This window comes from Paramormyrops kingsleyae, chromosome 6 (genome assembly GCF_048594095.1).
Source record: "Paramormyrops kingsleyae isolate MSU_618 chromosome 6, PKINGS_0.4, whole genome shotgun sequence".
Lineage (NCBI taxonomy): Eukaryota > Metazoa > Chordata > Actinopteri > Osteoglossiformes > Mormyridae > Paramormyrops > Paramormyrops kingsleyae.
The window spans coordinates 22,718,463-22,742,491 of NC_132802.1; the positions used below are offsets into that span (position 1 = coordinate 22,718,463).

At 46.2% G+C, this 24,029-nt stretch overlaps 1 protein-coding gene across 6 annotated transcripts in view; it reads left to right on the forward strand.

Moving 5' to 3' along the window:
* The window catches only part of LOC111842286 (prickle-like protein 2), a 52,794-nt gene that overhangs the window by 13,865 nt on the left and 14,900 nt on the right, over positions 1 to 24,029 (forward strand). The window contains exon 1 of one of the 6 annotated variants that reach the window (XM_023808740.2): positions 8,328 to 8,395. The exons of 3 other annotated variants lie outside the window; for them this stretch is intronic. The gene's annotated coding sequence lies outside the window, so the exon portion shown is untranslated. Of the gene's footprint in view, positions 1 to 8,327; positions 8,396 to 11,838; positions 12,130 to 22,050; positions 22,072 to 24,029 lie in introns of those variants that run through there. 2 more of the 6 variants (XM_023808738.2, XM_023808741.2) reach the window with 2 other exon arrangements.

The window sequence follows — 24,029 nt, forward strand, 5'->3', positions numbered from 1 at the left end:
GTGAGTGAATGGTGTGTGAGGGAATGGTGTGTGAGTGCATGGTGTGTGAGGGAATGGTGTGTGAGTGAATGGTGTTGTGAGGAATGGTGTGTGAGTGAATGGTGTGTGAGTGATGGTATGTGAGTGATGGTGTGTGAGTGAATGGTGTGTGAATTGGTATATGAGGGAATGGTGTGTGAGTGAATGGTGTGTGAGTGAATGGTGTGTGAGTGAATGGTATGTGAGTGAATGGTGTGTGAGTGAATGGTGTGTGAGGGACATGGTGTGTGAGTGAATGGTGTGTGAGTGAATTGGTATGTGAGTGAATGGTGTGTGAGTGAATGGTATCGTGAGGGAATGGATGTGTGAGGGAATGGTGTGTGAGGAAATGGTGTGTGAGGGAATGGTGTGTGAGTGAATGGTGTGTGAGTGAATGGTATGTGAGTGAATGGTGTGTGAGGGAATGGTGTGTGAGTGAATGGTGTGTGAGTGAATGGTGTGTGAGGGAATGGTGTGTGAGTGAATGGTGTGTGAGTGAATGGTGTGTGAGGGAATGGTGTGTGAGTGAATGGTATGTGAGTGAATGGTGTGTGAGGGAATGGTGTGTGAGTGAATGGTGTGTGAGTGAATGGTGTGTGAGTGAATGGTGTGTGAGGGAATGGTGTGTGAGTGAATGGTGTGTGAGTGAATGGTGTGTGAGGGAATGGTGTGTGAGTGAATGGTATGTGAGTGAATGGTGTGTGAGGGAATGGTGTGTGAGTGAATGGTGTGTGAGGGAATGGTGTGTGAGGGAATGGTGTGTGAGTGAATGGTATGTGAGGGAATGGTGTGTGAGTGAATGGTATATGAGGGAATGGTGTGTGAGTGAATGGTATATGAGGGAATGGTGTGTGAGTGGATGGTATGTGAGGGAATGGTGTGTGAGTGAATGGTGTGTGAGTGAATGGTGTGTGAGTGAATGGTATGTGAGGGAATGGTGTGTGAGTGAATGGTGTGTGAGGGAATGGTATGTGAGGGAATGGTGTGTGAGTGAATGGTATATGAGGGAATGGTGTGTGAATGAATGGTATATGAGGGAATGGTGTGTGAGTGAATGGTGTGTGAGTGAATGGTGTGTGAGTGAATGGTATATGAGGGAATGGTGTGTGAGTGAATGGTGTGTGAGTGAATGGTGTCTGAGTGAATGGTATGTGAGTGAATGGTGTGTGAGTGAATGGTGTGTGAGTGAATGGTGTGTGAGGGAATGGTGTGTGAGTGAATGGTGTGTGAGTGAATGGTATGTGAGGGAATGGTGTGTGAGGGAATGGTGTGTGAGGAAATGGTATGTGAGGGAATGGTGTGTGAGTGAATGGTATGTGAGGGAATGGTGTGAGTGAATGGTATGTGAGGGAATGGTGTGTGAGTGAATGGTGTGTGAGTGAATGGTGTGTGAGGGAATGGTGTGTGAGGAAATGGTATGTGAGGGAATGGTGTGTGAGTGAATGGTATGTGAGGGAATGGTGTGTGAGTGAATGGTATGTGAGTGAATGGTGTGTGAGGGAATGATGTGTGAGGGAATGGTGTGTGAGTGAATGGTGTGTGAGGGAATGATGTGTGAGGGAATGGTGTGTGAGTGAATGGTATATGAGGGAATGGTGTGTGAGTGAATGGTGTGTGAGGGAATGGTGTGTGAGGAAATGGTATGTGAGGGAATGGTGTGTGAGTGAATGGTATGTGAGGGAATGGTGTGTGAGTGAATGGTATGTGAGGGAATGATGTGTGAGGGAATGGTGTGTGAGTGAATGGTATGTGAGGGAATGGTGTGTGAGTGAATGGTGTGTGAGGGAATGGTGTGTGAGGGAATGGTGTGTGAGTGAATGGTATATGAGGGAATGGTGTGTGAGTGAATGGTATGTGAGGGAATGGTGTGTCAGTGAATGGTATGTGAGTGAATGGTGTGTGAGGGAATGGTGTGTGAGTGAATGATATGTGAGGGAATGGTGTGTGAGTGAATGGTATATGAGGGAATGGTGTTTGAGTGAATGGTATGTGAGGGAATGGTGTGTGAGTGAATGGTATATGAGTGAATGGTGTGTGAGGGAATGGTGTGTGAGTGAATGGTATGTGAGGGAATGGTGTGTGAGTGAATGGTATGTGAGGGAATGGTGTGAGTGAATGGTATATGAGGGAATGGTGTGTGAGTGAATGGTATGTGAGGGAATGGTGTGTGAGTGAATGGTATATGAGTGAATGGTGTGTGAGGGAATGGTATGTGAGGGAATGGTGTGTGAGGGAATGGTATATGAGGGAATGGTGTGTGAGTGAATGGTATGTGAGGGAATGGTGTGTGAGTGAATGGTATATGAGGGAATGGTGTGTGAGTGAATGGTATGTGAGGGAATGGTGTGTGAGTGAATGGTATATGAGTGAATGGTGTGTGAGGGAATGGTGTGTGAGGGAATGGTGTGTGAGGGAATGGTATGTGAGGGAATGGTGTGTGAGTCAATGGTGTGTGAGTGAATGGTGTGTGACTGCACTGTGTGATGGGTCGACATCCTGTCCTGGTCTGTTCCCTGCTTTGTGCCTGTAGCTTCTGGGATTGGCTCCAGACATCTGCAACCCTCTGCGTAGAATAAGTAAGTATAGAAAATGGATGTAAGGCACAAAGGGTCATTCTTTTGCATACGTACATTATACAGATAGAAACAAATAATGTAACAACGAAGTCAAAGATGGTAGATGTAGTATAAACAAGGTTACAGTTCATTATGATAAGGTCATTCAGGACTTATTCTTGAGTGTTTCCCAGATCTTGTTGTTTGGTAGCATAGAGATATTGTGTGACCATCTCTGGAAGGTTCAATTAATGCTAGAGAAGCAAAGAAACACAGAGTAACACCTCTATGAAGACCTGGTGGCACAAGCATGGAGACATACCTCATCTACGCCTGGTTTTAGCTCAGTGGTGTTAGTGTTGTGCCAGCAGATTCCATGGTGTCTTGGGAATTCCGTGATCTTACACGGCCTCCACTGCTCGTTGAATTCACCATAAATTTTCGAACTGTAACATCGTGGGTGCAGCCTTCAATCTGCCACCTTACACAGGCCAGCATGGAGAACTGACTCATTGAAGGACTTTGGCTTTGACCTTGATCACAGCTCACACCTTGCTTTATGCAAGGCAAGCAAGCCCACTCTTTCTTTTTCAATAATGTTAGCATGCCTGGGGGGAGGGAGGTTGGGCAGCTATTTGACCTTAGGTTTTTTTTCTTCCCACTTGTGAGTTTTTAGTTCCTCCTTTGTCATTTGGCTTTCTTTCTTTCTTTCTTTCTTTCTTTTCTTTCTTATATACTGTATATGTATATGACCAAATGCCAAGCAGTAAAGGATCTCGGCAGGTTCGCTGTTCACGGCAAGAGTACCAAAGACCGACTGCAGACGATACTTAACAGCACTGATGCATTGACACATTTCGCCTTGTAATTGTGAGGCACAGCTGATTAATTTTATCAAGGATTTTAAAGTACTGGTCTCTAATTTTCAGATTATTTTGAAAAAGCTTGTATGGCCTACAAATGACTTTTTTGGATGGCTGTTGTAGCTGCTGTAGGTAGTTGGATGGCTTTTAATCATATTTTTGTGGTTTGTTCTTGCAGCCACATGGCCATGTAGTACAATTATAGGTTTGAATCCCTCCGCCACCCCAAAATGTATTGTTCCCAACCAAGCACGTAGCCAGGTAGTAATATAGCGAGTTTGAACCTCCGCTCAAAATTTGCCAGATCCCCCTGGAATTATGAAAATACCGTAACATGAAAGCTTATTTATTTTGTTAGATTCTCTTTTGAAAATTAAGATGACAGGTCTGCAGATGACAGAAATAAAACAGCACACACTGCCACATCTTCCTGCCACACCTCGCCCATCACTGCTACATCTTACTGCCACACCTAGCCCATCACTGCTACGCCTTACTGCCACACCTAGCCCATCACTGCTACGCCTTACTGCCACACCTAGCCCATCACTGCCACATCTTCCTGCCACACCTAGCCCATCACTGCTACGCCTTACTGCCACACCTAGCCCATCACTGCTACGCCTTACTGCCACACCTAGCCCATCACTGCTACGCCTTACTGCCACACCTAGCCCATCACTGCTACGCCTTACTGCCACACCTAGCCCATCACTGCTACATCTTACTGCCACACCTAGCCCATCACTGCCACGCCTTACTGCCACACCTAGCCCATCACTGCCACACCTAGCCCATCACTGCCACGCCTTACTGCCACACCTAGCCCATCACTGCCACATGTTACTGCCACACCTAGCCCATCACTGCTACATCTTACTGACACACCTAGCCCATCACTGCAACACCTTACTGCCACACCTAGCCCATCACTGCCACACCTAGCCCATCACTGCAACACCTTACTGCCACACCTAACCCATTACTGCAACACCTTACTGCCACACCTAGCCCATCACTGCCACGCCTTACTGCCACACCTAGCCCATCATAGCAGTAGGCTGTGCTTGTTTACCATCGTTTTCCCATGTCAGATTAGCACATGGACCTAGGAATGAAGGGCTGTTCCCTCACTATTTTGAATAATTTGGTTCACTTTTTTGGGATGAATGTTCACGCAGAAAACCAACTGTGGATAGGCTCACTTGAAAATCCAGTTAGACCAGTACGTGTATTCCTAGCAGTTTATTTAGTCAACATCATTTATAAAACCACCCTACAACATGACCATGAATTATGGCCTTCCAGCTGCTATGATTTACAAATTTACAGCATCATTTTCCAAATGATGTTCAGAAGCCCAACAGATGGACTGTAAAACTAATTCCCTATGTTGTGTTCCTTTTCCATATAAATCATAGTCTATGAGATACACCCCCGATGAAACTTCCTGTAGAAGTTTGTGTTCTGATTTATGCAGCATTGACCCAGATGGTTGATGTTTGAGCCGTGATTCAGTTAAACTGTAATGGTATTCGTCCTCAGATCTGGAAGAAAAATGTCTTCAAATGTTGCTTGTTTTTGTTGCAGACTCAAATATTTCAGTTGATTTCTGAGACCGTCTGTGTCAGAAGAATGTGTTGGGAAATGAGGAGGGGGGGAGCAACCTGCTGCATTTTTAGATGCCCTTTTCTCTTGAAGTGTGTCCTTCAAATTGTTGCTATGGAAACAAATGGAGTGTCTATGGGAGGGATTCTGAGGAAACGGACCAATTGCATAAGAGTGAGATAAACCTGATTCTCTGGACAGTGCCTGCAAAACGCCTCGTGGATGGTGTTTATGCGCATCTCCCTACGGGGGGCTTTTGCCAAAGATTCTGTGCGAGGGAGCTGCACAGGCTTAAGATGAAATTACATCCAGGTGTTAATTCCTACCCCCCCCCCCCCCCCCTTTGAAATGCCTGTTTTCTCTGTGCTCTCTCTTTTAGCCGGGGCGCACCCGTCACTCTCACGGTAAGAGAGAAGCCCTTTTTGCTTACTATTTCATATTTCTTACTAAAGCAGCGAGTGGGTCTCGTGGCTGGGGGAGGGTGCTGTTGTTCTGTTCTGAGAAACACTGGAAGCAAGCTCCAGGTGCTAGCGTGTCAGCCATGCCCCATGCGCTTTGCCCTTAAGAGTCGGCAGATGACGATGTCTTTGTTTTAAATTCGCAAAGGTTCAGTTCGCGGCCAACGCACGGCGCCTCACACGATGCGCTGGAGCGCTCCGCAGCACCGCAGCTCTGCAGCACCGCACCATTGTTATGGACGCTGGTGGCTCCCTCCCGCCTGGCTGGTGAATAGGAGCCAGCCCCTGACATCTCACATGCAACTGCGGCTGCGACTGCGGCTGCGGCTGCGGTTTCCTCCTTTTTCAAAGGCTCTCCATCAAAGTTCTCGCGTTGCCTTCTCTTGCTCCGGGCCATTTTGTCTCCTTGATTTCCATTTCTGCATAGTCTTCCCTAGCTAAAGAAATCTCTGCTATCTCTGTATTCACAGTATTGAACTCAGCATTTTCTCTCCTCCCCCCCACCCCCCCCCTCACCCCCCGCACTGTGAAGAACACGAATCTGGTGAAAACCGCCTCAGGCTGTGAGAGAAGGACCCTGTGTGACTTGGTGACACTGCGTCAGTGCCGGGATCGTCAAAGGCTGTATCAGTTCTATGTCCAATGTTCTGGGGGGGGGCAGGGGGGGACCTGTGAAGGTGATTCTCACTGTTCCTTTCTGGCAGAAAATGTGCCCTGTGTGGCCCAAACGACAGGGGGCGGACATGTGTGTGGGGGTGGGCACACCAGACTGATCCCGGCTGTACTTAACCAGCATTGTGGACACGGCTGAAATCCCCTCCTAATCTCCCAGCTTGTCTTTACTTCACCCTAATGAAGGGGGTAGTGGAGCGCTTTCTGCGAGACCCCTTATGCCCAAAAGCTCAGCCCCCAGCTGATTTGCTCGGGAGCAGAACAGCCCCTCCTTGCGCCCGTCATCTGGGCCACGCCCCCCCCCCCCTTCCTCACGGACCTTGCTATCCGGCCACAGGGAGGCTCTGCACATCAGCATCCTCTGGCTTTGTGGCGAGGCTCTGTCTTATTTCCATGTAAGGTATATGGCTGCTCGATGCGAATGTGCGAGATGACTGTATCGTTTTGCACCCCCGCTACAGACTGCGCACTCGGATGACTCACACGCAGCTGAAAAGATCCATCTCCTGAGTCCATAGCGGCGTCCTAGGCTACAGAACGGAGCGATGGCCAAGGCTGTGTCCTCTGGACGTGGTGGGGGGTGGGGGGTCAATGCTCGGTCGCTGCTTGTTAAGAGGCAGGCTTTGCATACATCAGCCGGGGTAGAAAGGAATGTCAAAATATCAGAGAGCTGTAGTATGAGAGAATGCCAGCAGTGATACATTCCTGGTGTTTGGTCCCAATGCAGTGGACATTTTAAATCCCATTAGCTTTGCATTTACCTTTACAGTTATTTATGTAGCAGATGCCTGTCGAATGCGATGTACAAGTGAGGGAAATAGCATGTTGCAGACATGCATGCTGTCAAGGAATCAACTATTTCAGTGCAGCTAGACTGAGCTTCCAGTGAATGCCCAGGTAAGCAGTGCTGGAGCAGAACCTACCCAATATCTTTCAGACACAGCCAGAACCTAATAAGACGATTATTCAAATTAAATTAATTAAGAGGGGAAAATAAGGGGTGACAGAGTGACTGATTGGCGGTGGCTTGGATGTGTTGATGTGGAGACGATCAGAAGCTGCTTCCCACGTGCATTTGCTTGGGATCATAAAAAAAAAAATTCCGTTTGGAGTTTTTATAAGAAGCTGACGCTTCACGTTTTTGGCTCCATGTAAAGTTCACACAAACTTTGAGTTCATCCATCTACATTTATTGCGTATGTGAGAGGTCAGAAGCCAGATGAGCAATCTGCAGAGCGCGTCATTTTAAGATTAAGCATAACCGCTTTTCACTTGAGTTTTTTCACAGTACAATTTGTCTCACTTTCCACATGGCAGTGGAAAAAAAATTGCCCCTTGAATTCTGGCCCTGATTCCCTTGCAGACTATTCTGTGGAGAGGGATGGCGCCTCAGTGTCAAACTTGCCTGTTCTGGTAGGACCAGCTGAGAGGTTTCTACTGCCGTAGATTTCACTCCTTAGGGGGCAAACCAGTGATGTAGCACTCATGCAGTTGTGGCCCTGGTTTCTCTCAGCATGGGAGCAGCAACAAGGAAGGGAATCTTTTACAGTGTTGTGTGTTCAAAGGCTGGTAAATGCTTCTCCAAATATATTAAAAAGATGAATGATTTTTTTTTTTTGATTATTTTTTGGGAAAAGAAGCAGATGTTAGCTCCACAGGATGCCAGCTCTTGATCTGGAGGCTTGCAAACAGGTCAAAGAGGAGGTGATCAGCTCACGCTTGATCTGGACCCCAGCTTAACGTTAGGAAGTGGAGCTTTTGCAGTGGTGTCCAGTTTCAGAGCTGCACTGTGAACAATTATTGCTTTTGATCTGGAATCTTCCATCTTCCATTACTGCCTATCCCAGTTGCAGAGGCTATGCCAGGAACTACAGGGCACAAGACAGGAGCTGCGGTGTCCGGCTCAGCGGGTTTGGACAATGTGCCCATGATTGGAACATCCTTGGTTCCAGTTCCACGACTGGCATGTCACTGCCGTTGGGTCCTTCAGCAAGGCTCCTTACCCCAGCTGCTCCGAAGATTGCCTGACCCCCGCTTTCTCAAAAAAATGCCTGTCGCTATGGATAAAAGCATCTCCTAAATTGATAATGTATTGTTTGTAAAACTGGTGATATATCCATTATGAAACTGTAAGGCATGTTTTCTGACCCACATGAATCGTTGAACTCTATCTGCTTGTCAAAAACTTCTCTCGTCAAGGAAGAAAACACTGCTTGAAGAGGTGAGGCAACAGGTAAAATTTTCATTCTCAACATATTTTTACTAAACTGATGAGAAATCTACATTATCTTTGGCTGCAAGTGTAATAAATGGGGGTGATTTACAAAGAACAAAAGGTCCTGGAGGAAGGAAGCAGTGGGCTCTGTAATCTTCAGGGTTCTTTTGTGTGAGTAAAATCAAAATGCCTATTTTCAGCAAAGCTCAGCCATCCACAAAAGAGCAACATCTCGAACAGCTAAAGCTGCCATTTCTATTAATTTTCAGGCTCTTTTTTTCTTCCATTGGAACAAGGGAAAGCGATTGTAAGACTGGGACTGTTACTTTAATATGTGCAAAAATCAGGCTGTTATTCTGATTTGTGTATGATTGGGAGCTGTTACTCTGTTGTGTACTAAACTGGGGTTGCTACTCTGACTTATGTAAGACTGTTACTCTGGTGTGTAAGGTTGGGGCTGTTACTCTGATGTGTGTAACACCAAGGATTTTACTCTGGTATATGTTAGACTGGGGCTGTTACTCTGATTTGTGTAAGATTTGGGCTGTTATTCTGGCTTGTGTAAGACTGGGACTGTTATTCTGGTGTGTAAGATTGGGGGTGTTACTCTGATGTGTGTAACACTGGGGCTTTTACTCTGGGGTGTGCTAGACTGGGGCTGTTACTTTGATTTGTGTAACATTCGGGCTATTATTCTGGCTTGGGTAAGACTGGGACTGTTGCTCTGATGTGTGACTCATTGAGGCTTTTACTCTGATGTGTACTAGACTGGGGCTGTTTCTCTAATTTATGTAAGATTCTGGCTCATGGGGGTTTTACTTACACAAAAATGTTCTGAGGGCAGAACGAAAAATGATTGGTTCAAAGAGATAACCAATCAGATTGTAGAAGAGGTTGGTTCAAGCAGCTAGAGGAGGCGGGACCAACCAATCAGATGTTTTGGTCCTGCCTCCACTAATTGCTTTGATCCACCTCCTCTATAGTCTGATTGGTTATCTCTCTGAACCAATCATTTTTCGGTCTGCCAACCACACAATTTTTGGAAAATTTCCACAAGCAAGATTCAGGCTATTATTCTGGTTTGTGTAAGACTGGGGCTGTTACTCTGATGTCTGGAACACTGGGGCTGATACTCTGATGTGTGTATGACTGGGGCCGATACTTTGATTTTAGTAAGACTGGGGCTGCCATTCCGATTTGTACTAGAATGGGGCTGTTACTGTGATTTGTGTAAGATTAGGGCTGTTACTCTGAGGAGTTGTTACTCTGATATGTGTAACACTGGGGCTGTTACTCTGATGGGTGTAACTCTGGGGCTGTTACTCTGATTTGTTTAAGGCTGAGGCTGTTATTCTGATTTAAGATTATGGCCATTGCACATTTTCTTTGTAGGGTTTTACTTCATTTTTATTGTTGCATTCATTGTTTGTTTCTGTATTTCTTAATTATTTTCGAATCTGAAACAAGCCATACATTTTTGCATTAGCCTGTTGCCTGGAACTGTATAGCCTCACCTCTCATTCTGGGGGTTCGAATTCTGCACTCAGCTTTGTCTGCGCATATGCGTGTCGCATCTTCTCTCCATGCCGCAGGGGTTGATTCTGGGCTCCTCTCGCAGTCCACAGACTTATGGTGAGGTGATTTGGCATCGCTAAATTCCCCATTGTGTTTGCATGTGTGTCGCTGCCTTACTATGGCTGACTGGCTGTCCGTATTGGCTATCTCTCTCCCAGTGTTTCCTGGGGTAGGCTTTCCATGACCTTGTACCTAATAAGGGAGCATGGATGGATGGAAAATTAACCATCCTGATTAATTATGATCTGTATTGTTTGACTATTAGACTGTAAAGCAATGGCTATGTTCTGGCAGCAAAACAGAAAAATAATGAAAAAATAAAAAGAGTTAAGTGTTTATGGTAATACTAACTGCAGTTGATGAGACCCTTCAGTTCACACCTTGGTGTGACTACCCACCCACCTGACCCCAAAGCACCGTCCCACTCCCCACGCCCTCTGTGGTGAACCCCCTTGGCCCTCAGTAATGATCTCCTGTAGGGGGTGAAAAGACAGACAGTCACTGAAGTGTGCATATGCACGTGTCTTTGTCTGGAACATGTAAATGTTTGTGTTTTCATCTCAGAAAAATGTTACTTGTAATGTGAGTTTAGTCTTGTTTTTAAGTATGTTTTAGTATGACACAAATTCGGTGCTGTATTTTGAGCTTAAGTGATTCCTAAAATCTTTCAAGAGGTGTTTGCTCAAGGGAAAATTGAACATGATATCTCTGTAGTGAATATTCTGTGGAATACCGAGTACAGCAATGCAACATGTCACACGAGTGCATCTGGAATTGTCTCTGCAAATTGTTGTGGGATCAAACGAGTTGAATAGCCTGGAGGCGGGAAACGGTGTGTGTGTGTGTGTGTGTGTTTGTGGGGGGGGGTCAAAAAGGAAGGGTCTCTCTCTCACCCTGTCTTGGAGTCCCTGAAGGGCTTCAACCAGTTTTTGTTCCTAATCATTTCCAATTTTCAATAAATACAGGCGTCACCAATTAGCAGCCTGTGAAATATGCAGGATTTGGGCACTCCAGGAGGAAGAAAGTCTGCCTTTGATCTCTGCTTTAATGGCTGCAGAACATGCAGACGCAATTTACAGTATCCTCTGCATGTGACGCATGCACTGCCTCATACAGTCCGCCGCCGCATTGATTAGTGGCCCTGCCGCTAGAGAACATACATGTTATCTGCTGTGTGCATCATGCATATGTCCAGAAAAAGCCTCGGCTTCAGAGCCAACAGTCTTCAGTCTAATACTAAAGAGCTGCATTTAAGCAGCCATTTCTGCTATTTTTAAATCACTGGCAATCTCAGCAAAGGGATAAAGGGTACATTATTCTGATTAGGGTTAGAGGTAAACTTAATCCAGCACTTCTGCTCAGGATCAAGCAACATAGGAAAGCTATGCGGTATGTCAACTGGAGAGAAAAGCTATTTACCAGCAAACTATTTATCTCGGGGGCAAAGTATCAGCTTTCTCTGCTTCCCAGAGAGAGTGAAGGAAATGGAAAAAAGGCACACTGTCAGGCTGTAATGGGAAACACAGGAATAATGTGTCTCAGGTGATTTAATTTAGTGGTTTGTAGTCAGTTACCTTGGGAATGCTAGCATCACTTATTTATGGGATGTGCCCCTTCACCACATAATATATCAGAGAAAAATCCAGTAACCCACAAACATTAACCCAGAGACTGTTTTCTCTCTTGCTGTCTTCTGCCTCTCCTTCTGACAGCCGAGGAGATGCAGCCACTGTGCCTAGCCTCGTGAATTCAGTCAGGCCCCACCCCCCGATGGCTGTGATTGGCCGGCGGCTGCTGAGTCGCTGCCTTTGATTGACTGCAGTAGGTAGGAGGGTGGGTGGTGGGCGTGGCTTCTCCTCTTGAGCGAGGTGGCAGGCTCCTCTGCTTTAAGCACTGTGCACAGCAACCAAGCCAGAGCGCGCACCTTCCTGAGTTTCCACCATTACGCCGTGAGCCTCCACAAAGCCGGGGTGGGGGGGGGACCCCGGCGATCGTGGGAAAGGGGCCCCTGGCTTCAGCGGTGCTCACTCTTCCTTCGTTCCCTCCCCACCGGGGTCGTTTGCATTCAACAAGCATCGCGGACGAACTTCTCCAGCGGCGCGGGCTACGGCCGCCCCCCCGCAGCGCTGCCCTGCGGTGTCCTGTGGAGCAGAGGGGGGAGAAAGGTGAGTGCTCCGCATATCCCTGGGACACACCGGCATGGCCGGAGGCTGCACCTCGGTTTGCCGTGTTCCGCTGGGCGGAGGGACACCCCCCCGCGCCACACCAGTGGCACACTCTCGCACACGGCTGAACTTGGATCTCGCCAAACCATCCACTGGGTGTCTTGGGAATCATCTGGGCACCGGAGGCTCAGCATGTTAGTTTGTGCCAGAGGTTCCTTACCAGGACCTGGGGGGGGGGGTAGGGTAGGGGGGCGACTTTAACGCTGGAATGCGCTGGCGTACCTCTGATGAAAGCTGCTGTGAATGAGTCACAGAGTAACAAAGCCATCACAGTTATAGCGCAGATCTTGGGGGGGGTGGGGGGGTGGTGCTGGTGTGGGTGATATAGAATAATCTTTTTTGGTCCGTATCTGTCAGAGTGACATAACACACGCTTGTGGGTGTGCATGTGTTTCTGCCCCCACTACTTTACGTGTGTGTGTGTGTGTGTGTTTGTCATCACGCACATCACCGTGTTTCTCCGTGAGTGCGTCTGTTTGTCAGGAGGGGCGTCCAAATTACAGTGAGAGTGCAGCGATGACAGAGGAGCCCTGTCTGCCTGCAACCCTGCCTCAGCTATGTGTGTGTGTGCGTGTGTGTGTGTGTGTGTGCGTGTGTGTGTGTGTGTGTGTGCGCGTGTGTGTGTGCTGGGGAAGAAACATGAAAAATTCTATGGAGAATGTAGTGGAGCGCAGCACTCTGGTAGAGAAAGCCGTCCCCAGAACGGCCTGCCTCTGTGCCAGGGCCGTGTGCCATGTGAGTGGGTAGGTGGGCACAGGCAGCTCGAATCGCGCCCGCCGCTTCTGCCGCTGGGATCCGAGTCGGCTGTCTAGATGCAGAGCCGTCAGCCCCACCGAAGCGCATGTCCTTCTTTTGTTTCCTGAACTTTCTTCTCCGCTCGAGCAGCCGTGCTCTATTCGTTCCGGGCCGGAGCTACATTGTGGTCTTTTGACAGTGCGACATGGGCACCCTCCATGTCTGCTGTCCTCCCCGGTATAAATGAGGCGCCAGGAGGCGTAAGGAGGAAGCAGAAGCCCGTGGTGATGGACGGACGGACAGCGGGGCTCGTTAACCGGCTCCCCAGGGCATTTGCCATCCCTCTGCGCCCATACTGCCATGCGGGCAAATTTAGGGTCTGTCCAGGGCTTCAAAGTGCAGCAAGGCCATCAAGGGGCGGAGTCAGGTCTGGGGGGTGGAGTGAATGAGGATGTGGAAGTGAGAAAAAGGGGGTGGGGTCTGGCAGTAGGCAGTCACACCCCTGTGACAGGCAGCTGGAGATGCTCATTCTGCCGTGTTTGTTTGGGCAGGAGAACCATATAAGGTTTGATGCAGGGAGGCAAAGTTTTGTCTAATTATTATTTTTTTTTCATTTTCTAATTTAAAATCCATGAAATGTGTCCTGTATCCAGTGTGATCTTCATAAGGAGCTCGTGGTATAGCTGTGTTTTCTCATGTCTGCAGCAGTGACACATGGCAGAAGGGGCGGGAGTTCTGTGTTACATCACATGCCACAGGGCTCACATACAGTAATGTGCGTACAGGCTCAGGTCCGGTAAGTTTCTGGGTGGAGTGGGACTGAGGAGAGGCTCGAGGACGTTTTTAAAGCGGACACCGGATAGGCAGTGCGGGGACAGAGGCTGAAAATAGGCCTGGCGGGCGATGGGTTCAGGGGGCATGTGATACTAGCAGAATGTCCAGTTGAGGTGTGACATGCCCACCAGAGGAAAAAGGAAGAGAGAGCCGACCTTGAAGGAAGTACTCTGCTATCCAGCACACTGGGATCTAGGCTTCCATGAGACTCTCTATGTACTGTGCTGTAATTTTAAGTCTTGCCGAGTTTCACTAATGCCCCCCCCCTCCCCCCACCCCCTAAACCATGAGTCTCAGGTAGCTGCTGTCAGATTCTCTAGCTGTCGTCATCGATGGTGCCCAGGGTCGAATTTGGAGGATTCAAACCTCCCCTGCGCAGAATTATATGGGAATTGGAACCAAGCAAACAGCATTTCTGAATCATCTCTAATACGTGAAAGTAAAGGACAGTGCCTGCTAGAGCAGTTTGATATTTTGTCATATCCTGTCATGCTGCCCATGGCCTTCAGATCCTGTTAAAATAACACACAGTGACATGACTATTCACTTGCATAATCTGTAGTCTGTCTGACTGGCCATGTGTCCAAAGAGAACCTCACAGCCTCCCTTCAACATAACAAGCTTCCTCTTTTATCAACAGTGTGCAGCCTCTGTCCGAGTGGTGCTTAATTAGATACGTAAGGTATAATTATTGGTACTTTTTCGTTTACCCCACGCTTAGCGCCCAGTAAGTCGCAATGTCCGGTTAACTCACTGAGGATGCTGTTAGGCTCATGCCTATCAACCAAATCCTTTCAAGTGCAAATTTTTTTCCACGAAGCATCACAGCACTGCTTTGGTATCAGAGATGCAGAGATGGTTGGAATTCCTGTGTAGGGCAGGCAGTGTCCTGGTGGGCATGAAGGTCCTTCTTTCAGTTTAGCGCCCTGCTTGAGGGGCCATAGAGCGAATGGGCGGCAAGAAAACCTGCACTGCCACCTCCAGTCTGCTCATCTTTAAAATGAGCCTTAAGATGGAAACTTGTTGACCCGGGCTTGCTGACTTAAAGCTTAGCTTTCTTCTCTGCGCAGGAGGTTGTGGGGTCCGAAGCATGTGACGTGGTGGTCATCCTTTGCTCCCTGCTGGCCATCAGGTATCAATGGAGTGATATTTTCCTTAGTCGTTGGCATAATTCCCATGCAAGCTCTCTCAAACCGGGTACTTTATCATCCCCCGGACAGACTGGCAAATTAGATTCTTGCTTTCTCACCACAACAGATGTGCGATGGGCATTCAGGTGTAAAATGGCTACCTGGCATGGGTGTGCTGACACATTGGTGGCGGATGTGGTGATAGCGTACCTTTACCCGAAGCAGCCCCAGTCTCTTGGATGAAGCACAGAAGCGCAGGATTACATTCCTTCCGGTTCCTGCAGCATCTCTCAGATGCAGTGATGCAGCCACTTAATATTCATGCATGACAGGTGTGGAGCGGGAATGTGACATGGTGTTAGATTAGGTGTTAGCAAATGTTTGATGCTTCTATGTCCTTTACTTTGTTGTAATCATGTTTTATTTTTCTGGAGACTTAGGGACAAGCAAATGTCTAACCTTGAAGTATTTCATAAGTCATAAAGTTATAACAAAAATGACTGTTTTGTGGGTTTTTCTTTGCTGTTTTTTGTACTCTCTAGTGTACTATATAACATTGATATTCAACGTCTGAGCAGCTCTGTGAACTGTCAGGGAGAGTCATCGCTGCCCCCTGCTCTCTCTCTCTCTCTCTCTCTCTCTCTCGCTCTCTCTCTCTCTCTCACTCTTTCTCACTGATGGCATCTTGGTGACTCTAGAGTCTTTGGAATCAGACCAAAGACTGCAGTTTCTTTTAATCATTTCACAAAATGCAAATCAGTCTGATGAGCTAAAGGGAAGCGAGGAATGCAGAGTTACTCCTGCCTATTTCTTTTCTCTTTTGCTTCTCATGGTACATCACGCCACACCAAGTGCAAATTTGTCATCCCCCCCTCCCTCGTTAGATGTAAAGCAGTTATTATACACTCCATTATGGCCACATCCGTATTTTTTAATCAGTGAATGATGAAATGAGCAGATCCAGGCCTTCTGTCCCAGCAGAGGTGTCTCACCTGAGCCCTGGCAGATCAGGCCTTCTGTCCCAGCAGAGGTGTCTCACCTGAGCCCTGGCAGATCAGGCCTTCTGTCCCAGCAAAGGTGTCTCACCTGAGCCCTGGCAAATCAGGCTCACCTGAGCCCTGGCAGATCAGGCCTTCTGTCCCAGCAGAGGTGTCTCACCTGAGCCCTGGCAGATCAGGCCTTCTGTCCCAGCAGAGGTGTCTCACCTGAGCCCTGGCAGATCCAGGCCTTCTGTCCCAGCAGAGGTGTCTCACCTGAGCCCTGGCAGATCCAGGCCTTCTGTCCCAGCAGAGGTGTCTCACCTGAGCCCTGGCAGATCCAGGCCTTCTGTCCCAGCAGAGGTGTCTCACCTGAGCCCTGGCAGATCCAGGCCCTGCCAGCTGATGCGTGACTTCAAGTCTTTTTTTGAAATGTTGTTATTTCTGTGTTTTTTTTTCTCTGAATCGATGATGGCAGGCAGAGATCCGCCAGTTTGCAGCTAATCGCAGTCAGGCCTTGCTGGTTCAGTCTGGGTGGGAAAGAAAAAAAAATTAAAGCGGAGCTGCCTCTGCAGTTCATCGCACCTGCCGCCCCCCCCGAATCTCCTGACCCGCCTTGAACAAGCATGAAGTAACATCCGGGCCCCACTTTGGCTATGCAATGAAGTTTGGCCGAACGGTGCAGTGACGGTCGTCTCGGAGGAGCCAATCAGAATGCAGAATTGAGATATTTGGAACTATACATGTAATAAGGTATTTGGCCAGTCAGGTGGACAGCCTGTTAGTTACATATGTAGGCAGAGGACCTCCTTCTAAAGAATAATGCGGGGATTGAGTTTGCCTCTTTTTTTACTCCCATTTGCAGTTAAAATCTTCCTTCTTTGTATCCTCTGCATTTCATGCTCATGCTGTGATATAGCTGCTCACGTCTGCAGCAGTGACACATGGCAGAGAGGCCTGTGATGCGCGGGGGGTGGGGGGTGGGGGCGCTCTGAGATAAGCAGTGGTGTTACATCACATGCCACACTGCTTGCATAACGCGAACTGGCTGTTTTTTTTTTTGTTTTTTTTTTTAAGTCTCACTTTATGTGCAGTGGGACCGAGATGAAGTTTCCGCAGGGATCGTAGGTATGGAAATAGGATTCGAGGGCAGTGGGTTCAAATCGCGGGCACTCGGCATCGTAAGCGGGGGTGGAGGGGCACCCAGGCTAGGATCACGGGGTCCAGGGCAGGGGGCACCCAGGCTAGGATCACGGGTACAGGGCAGGGGGCACCCTGACTGGGATCACGGGGTACAGGGTGGGGGGCACCCTGACTGGGATCACGGGGTACAGGGCGGGGGGCTCCCTTGTGGCAATCACAGGGTACAGGGTGTTCAGGGTGGGGGGCACCCTGACTAGGATCTCAGGGCACAGGGTGGGGGGCCCCTGGCCGAGATCATGGAGCACACACACACTATGGGTTATTTAGAGAAGCCAATTTACATGTTTTTGACTGCAGCAGGAAACCAGAGTGGCTGGATGAAGCCCACGCAGAATGGAGAGAGCATACAGACCCCACACACCCATAGATCAGGGCCGGGATTTGGATCCCACGCCTTTTTGGGGGGGGGGGTGGGGTGGTGAGGGCTGTGCCTTCATGCTAACAGTACTATGTACATCATACAAATACCTGCAGTAGCCTGTCAGGGCAGAGCCGCGGTCAGAGCTGCCCTGCAGAATAATGCCTCTTCATAACAGATGACAGCCCCCCCCCTTGGCACGCTGGGGGTTTTGGCCCATTCAGACTGACTGCTACTCTGATGTATTTGGTTTGGCCTTGGCTTTCTGACATGTGTCCGCCTGGCAGTACAAGAAGCCAAGGAGCAGAGACAAGCCCAACAAGAGCAGGCCCCCCTGGGCTGGCATGCCGTCTCCTTCCTCATCAGTCACCTGTGTGCCTCTCTGCCACAACCAATATCGTAAAGTAATTGAACTGAGTCTCAGGGAATAAGTTCTCTGATATATATATATATATATATATATATAATTTATTTTTTTAAGTCCTTTGAGCATTTTGTCACACCCAGCCCTAGTTATTTGTACCAAGGGTTCTGGAAAGAGTCGGTCTGTTGGCTCGTCAGTGGGTCTGAAGCGCATTTGGCGTGTGGCTTGTCGGTCTCGTTATTGAGAGGAAGAAAACGTCACCGAGGGTCACGCTGACTACAGAAATACACAGCGTCACCGGTTTAATAGATCAGAATTCCACACGGAACGCTGCTCTCTGTGCTCAGCTGCCAGCAGCGCAGCCAGAATTTTTAAGCCAATTAATGTCAGCGGCAGCAGTTTCTCTCTACTGCTGCAGGGACATGATTCATTCTTATTAGGCAGCAGCTCGGCGAGGAAGCATTCTGCTCGCCATAACCAGGTTAGGGCTCTGGAATTCGTCGGCCATCTTTTTTTTTTTTACATTTCTAATTGGAGAGCAGAGATAGGTTCGGAGATCTTCGACAATAAAGCTCCCCGCTAAGCCACGGCCGGAAACTGCAGGCGGCACATGAGTGCTGTCCCTCCCGCTCATAACCTCCAGCACTCAGCAAACTTGCTGTCATGTCCATCTGCACACCTGCCTTTGTTGCGTATGTTCATGAATAATACATAACACACAAGCTATTTCAAGCCATAACACAATATATATATATACTTTTATGTTGACATTTACTGTATGATGACACCTTATTTTGAATTCTTTGTATTGTTTTGACATTAACAATTTCTTTGGCTTTGGCTAATAATTTCTTCTTGTGCTTCTGGCAGCCTATTAACATCTTAATTTTCTCAGAATGTATATAATTTGCTATTATATTTTGTATTACTACTAGGTCTGTATTTTGGCACTGCAAAACCAGGTTAAATTTTACAATATTTTTCTCATTTTGGTGATGGCTCATATATTGAGATGGGGAAATTCTACAGGCTTTTATATAAATATGGTTAGACTTATTGCCTGCAAATCACGTTATTTAGGAAATTGTTGCACACAAATCAAATTGAGATCTATTTTTATTCTTTAGTTTTTAGCCTTCAATCATAGAACTGTTTGACCACCCTCCGCTGCATCACTCCATCTTATGGACTCTAAGAAGAACTCATGAGAATTTTATCAGATGTCTTGGTCCCACCTCCTCTAGTTGCTTGGACCCACCTCCTTTACAATCTGATTAACTCTCTGAACCAGTCATTTTTCATTCTGCCCTTAGAGCATTTTCTTGTGCAAGTGAAACTCCCTAAGAAGATGTTGGTGTGAGACTTGATGCCAACCTTGAAACTTTTATCACTGCGTTGTCCATCTGTGCTTTGCTTTGAGGCTTGTGTTGGGTGCATTCCAAGGGCCCCCATGTGCTTGTGATTGGATGGATGGATGGATGGATGGATGCTACTTTATTGATCCCAAAGGAAATTTATCATTAACTCAACATTTCTTGACCCTTCATGTCATTCAAGGCTGTGCCATGTGTGTGCCCGCTGTTGTTGATACCACCAGTGCTCTTGGAGAAACTCCCCCAATATTCCACTTTTTCCCACTCTCAGAAGGTGCCAAGCTGTTTGTTAGTGCCGCATAGCAGCACCACTCCTGTTTAACACCTGTTACAGGTATCCTCTTGCTTGTAGCAATTTCTAGAAGAGAAAAAATATTGAGATGGGCCACAGAGATCGACGGTGACCTAAGTAACTGACACAAGGGCAGATACAGAATTCAGTTACAAGCGACACATTTTGGTAGGCTATCATTCTGCCCTATATCCAGCACAGTGCTCTGCACCGGTGTCACATCTTAAGACAGCTGGTTGAAAAAGATCATTCTGAAGGCGTCTTTTAAATGAAGGGTGGGCAGGTTTTCACTGCAGTCATTATGGACTTAGCGAAGCGGAGTAAATGGAAGCCTGCAAACACGCTACACGGAATGAGCGATTTTTAGCATGTCGCTAAGAGAAAAGTGAAAGCCCCCATGTTTTCTGAAGGGGTTTTGACGTGCAACCCTTGATTGCCAGGGTTGAATTTTAACATTAAGCTATAAAATGGCTAAATAATGGGTGGGGAATTCCAAAGGGTGCGAGGGGACTGGTCCCTGTCATCTGCTCTTCAGAGTAAGAAACCAGCTGAACAAATGCACCGCCAGCTTTTGGAAGCAGACTGTATCGTGCTATTTTTAGCCATCATGCCCTAGATGGTCAGATTCATGTAGCCCAAAACCTCTGGGATACATTCAATTTCTTGCCATTTCAGCATTTTAGAATTAACCTCACTCAGTTATTTATAGCCATAGGAATGATAACGAAGGATAACAATAATGATGATTGCTATCCAGTAAATTCTTAGAGAATAATCAAATATACATCCCTGTGCAATAGATTCCAGTTAAAACCTGCCAAAGATCTAGTAGGAAATCGACCATCATCCCCCTCATCCAATTCTATGCCTGAATTCCTGGCCTCACTTGCCAGGATAACAGGAGTTTTCGACCCAAAGACCACTGAAGGGTGAACGTGGCTGTTGTGCTGGGTGAGCCTTCAGCCATGGAGGGGCTTCATGCACTGCCTGCATGAATGAGAGCTTTTGCTTCTGCTCCCTGTGAAGTAGATGGTGGGAGCGACAGATGAAGAAGCTTAGCAACAGAGTCACTTTGACTCAACAGGCGTGAATAATGATGAACAGCGATTAAAGATTCCACCCTCTAACAGGCGGGCTCTGCATTTTTAACACTGTTTTTTATCAACAGAACTTTTGGAGTGATGAATTTTTGTAAAAAAAAAAAAAAGGTAGAGAGGAATTTCCACTGTATGTGTTTTTACTGGGGGAGGGTATTTTAATTTGTTCTAACAGCCTTTTAATTTTTTTATTTTTTGAAAATGGTTTCTGTAGCCTGTCACTTTCATGCACTGTAGATCAGGGTGTCAATTTTACAACCTTGAGTATGCCAAGAGACATCACAGAATCCAGATGTTCTCCTGTGGATCCTGTTAATGCCTTTCTATAGATATGCCCTCCCCATTGGTATGTGCCTTCCCTATTGAAAACCATGTGCTATGCTGTCAAGACATCCCACACACACAGGAGGGGAGGCAGAAATTTGTCACCACTTAATTACAGCTCTCCCCTTCCTCAGAAATCTCTCTCGAGTCTAGGTGCACTTGCGTTATTCCAGATATTAGATGCACTCCCCCAGCGATCGAAAGAGGAACCTATAGTGAAAATATAAAAAAAAAATAAAAAATACATTAGAAGGGGCAAGTTTTGAATAGTGTGAAGATTTATGTGGACGTGTGTGCATATGTGTGTTGGATTACCGTGCTTTATTAACACATGGATACCAGTGGTAGAGAAAAAGAAGACAGAAAGAGGAACTCCTTCAGGTGGGGTGGGGGGGGAACAAATGTAGGTCAGGAGGAGTTGGCTGTGGCTTTTTTTGGTAGTGTTACCCCCTTTGGGGAGGGGGGGGGGATGAAGTGCTACCCTCTTTGGGGCTGTTTGGGGTATAAAAAAATGAAGCAGGTATATAGAGCTGGCATAAGATGAGCGCGCTATTAATTGTACTGTAGTGGTCTTTCTTTTTTTGTTCGTTCCCACTTTTCTCATCTTCTGCCCCTTGGGCTCTTCTGAGATAATACATAACAGCAAGTGGCACATTGTCTAGGCAGTGCTGCTTGTGCCATTAGCTATCAAGGCAGAATTCTTTGATTTATAATGGGCTGTTTTCAATTTATAATGAGCTAAAATGATAAAAAATACAGGAGCAGAGAATCAAATCTTCTCAACAGATTAAAATGAATGATATTATGTCAAGTGTTAATGGAAAAGGTAAAAAAAAGCAAATCGGAATATGTGCCACGTGTTTATGCGCACTTGCATCTCAGGTCTTTATTGGTTTTCATTTGCCTTTTGGGCATCTTAATATTATCAGTTATATAAAATCTGATCCTTGGTATTTCCTTAGTTGTTGAAGAATGCTATTATAGCAGGAAGTCTTTATTTGCATGAAATGATCGAGGTGACTGTTTGCTGCTGATTGTCGTGCTTGCCTGCGCCTGCTACTCGTGGCGCCGCTCTGGAATCGATTATTGTGCCTGCGAAACAGGCAGCATGAGTCGTGCTGCACGAGGTTCCCCCAAGGCTGCCGCGTCGATTTCTGCACTCTGCTGGGGTCGTCACTTGCTGCGTTGGCACGAGGTAATTAACCTGCTGTGTGCCTGTGCATCAGGAGATAATCACCGTGCTGAATTTTTGATCACCGTTAAGACGGACTCTTTAAATTCCATATATACCACACAATAAAATTGCTGTAGAATGGTGCTTGTGTGTGATCATTGTAAAAAGTTATTACAGCAGTAATATTTATATTACTTAAGATTAATATTTATATTATTTAAGATGCTGTAGTTGTAGTAATAATTATAATTATAAAAGATAGATTTAATGCGTTTATTGAAAAGGCTAACCAAAGCTCTTGGTCTCTTGAGTATATTTTAATATAATGAGAATGAGATTATAATAGTCAGTTCTATACAACACACACCCCAATTCAATAATGATTTTGGGGAAGAAACTCTCAGCAGTCATGGCTAATTTTAGCTTGCTATTGACTTTTTATGATTTTTCTTATTGTTTCAATTGAACCGGTTTCCCCAAAGTAATCCTTTAGTGTAAATTGCTGGCAGCTTAACTGTAAGACTGGATTTTTTTATATGTTTTGTATCAAATTAGTAAAACATAAAATGTAAAATGGCTTCAGAAACATTCGGATTGGTAAACATGCCACCTTGTCTTTAGCAGCCAAAAGTCTCAAAAATCGGTGTTGAGTATGATTAGATAATATAGAGCCTGTTCTTGGTGTTATATAATACCATTAATTTATTTATTTATTTTCAGAATGAATGGACATCTTGTGTTTTTAAAGGTTAAAATGTGTCAGTTGGAATTTGGTTTTGAAAAGCTTGTTGCTCCCTCATTTATTGCCTGTTTGTTTGCCAATTGACAATCTACTGCAAATGAAGCCAAAAGAAACAGTTTAAAAACGACACGGATATTTTTTCTGAGCATCAGGCCAGCTCAGATGACGTGTTCAGCTGGAAAATGAGAAACCTACACGAGACAGGCCATAATTACAGCAGGTCAAAAGAGAGAAGGATGGGGGGGTGGATAGCGGATAAACTGTACACATCATGTGTAGCATGTCCAGAATATGTCCTTGGCACAACTTCACCAAGCCCTGTCAAATATAGGAGAAAGCCTGTCTTTCAGAAGTCCTAAGATCTATACAAGTTGATCAAAGTTAGATTATAGAATTTGACTGGAGTACCTGCTTTTAAACCATTTTATGAAAAAGCCTCTTCAGTATTGTCCTTAATCCTCTCACAGTTTTTGTATGAATAATTGCTTCAGAAGAAGTATGACCCTTCAGAATGAATTGTGAGATCTTTTATTTTTTTCATTTTTACTTATTTTTCCCTGGTATTATTAAACTGCTGAAGAGCCTCGTGCAGATTTTCTTTCTGTTCTTGTTGTTTTCGCCATGGCAATGATGCTTGTGTTTTGAGTCTCACTGGTTATGCTGAATAGTTCAGAATTGTATGCATAATTTTTTGGGTAGTCTAATGTGTGGTATAATTCTAATCATATAATTCTAATTGTAATTCAAAATATAACTGATTCGGGAAATTGTTTCATGTCATATAATGTGTCATCTTAATTATCATGTAAAAATTCACAATATGAAATCGTTCCTTAAAAGGTCTACCATCTACCACATGTGTCAATTGGGGGTACTTAAATTTTACAATATAACCAAATAGAACCAAACTGTATTGTAAATGTTTATAACTTCCTGGCTCTGGCTGTGTTGGATGATTTTCGTCTTTGTTGTCAAACATACATTACGACACGCATATTCTGGCATGGTCGCTTGTTCCCTGCTTGAATAACAAACACACTATTCACAAACGACGAATACCTCGTTCATCCACCACAGCAATCACCTTGTTGACTTTGCTCACTTTAATCACTCCCCTCTGGTTGGTAGAAGTGAAGTAGGTTACCGTGGATACTCACTCTGATGGGCACCATGACAACCAGTTATATTAAAAATGAGAGTGAGAGGGAGAGAGAGACAGAGGGGGACAGGGAGAGAG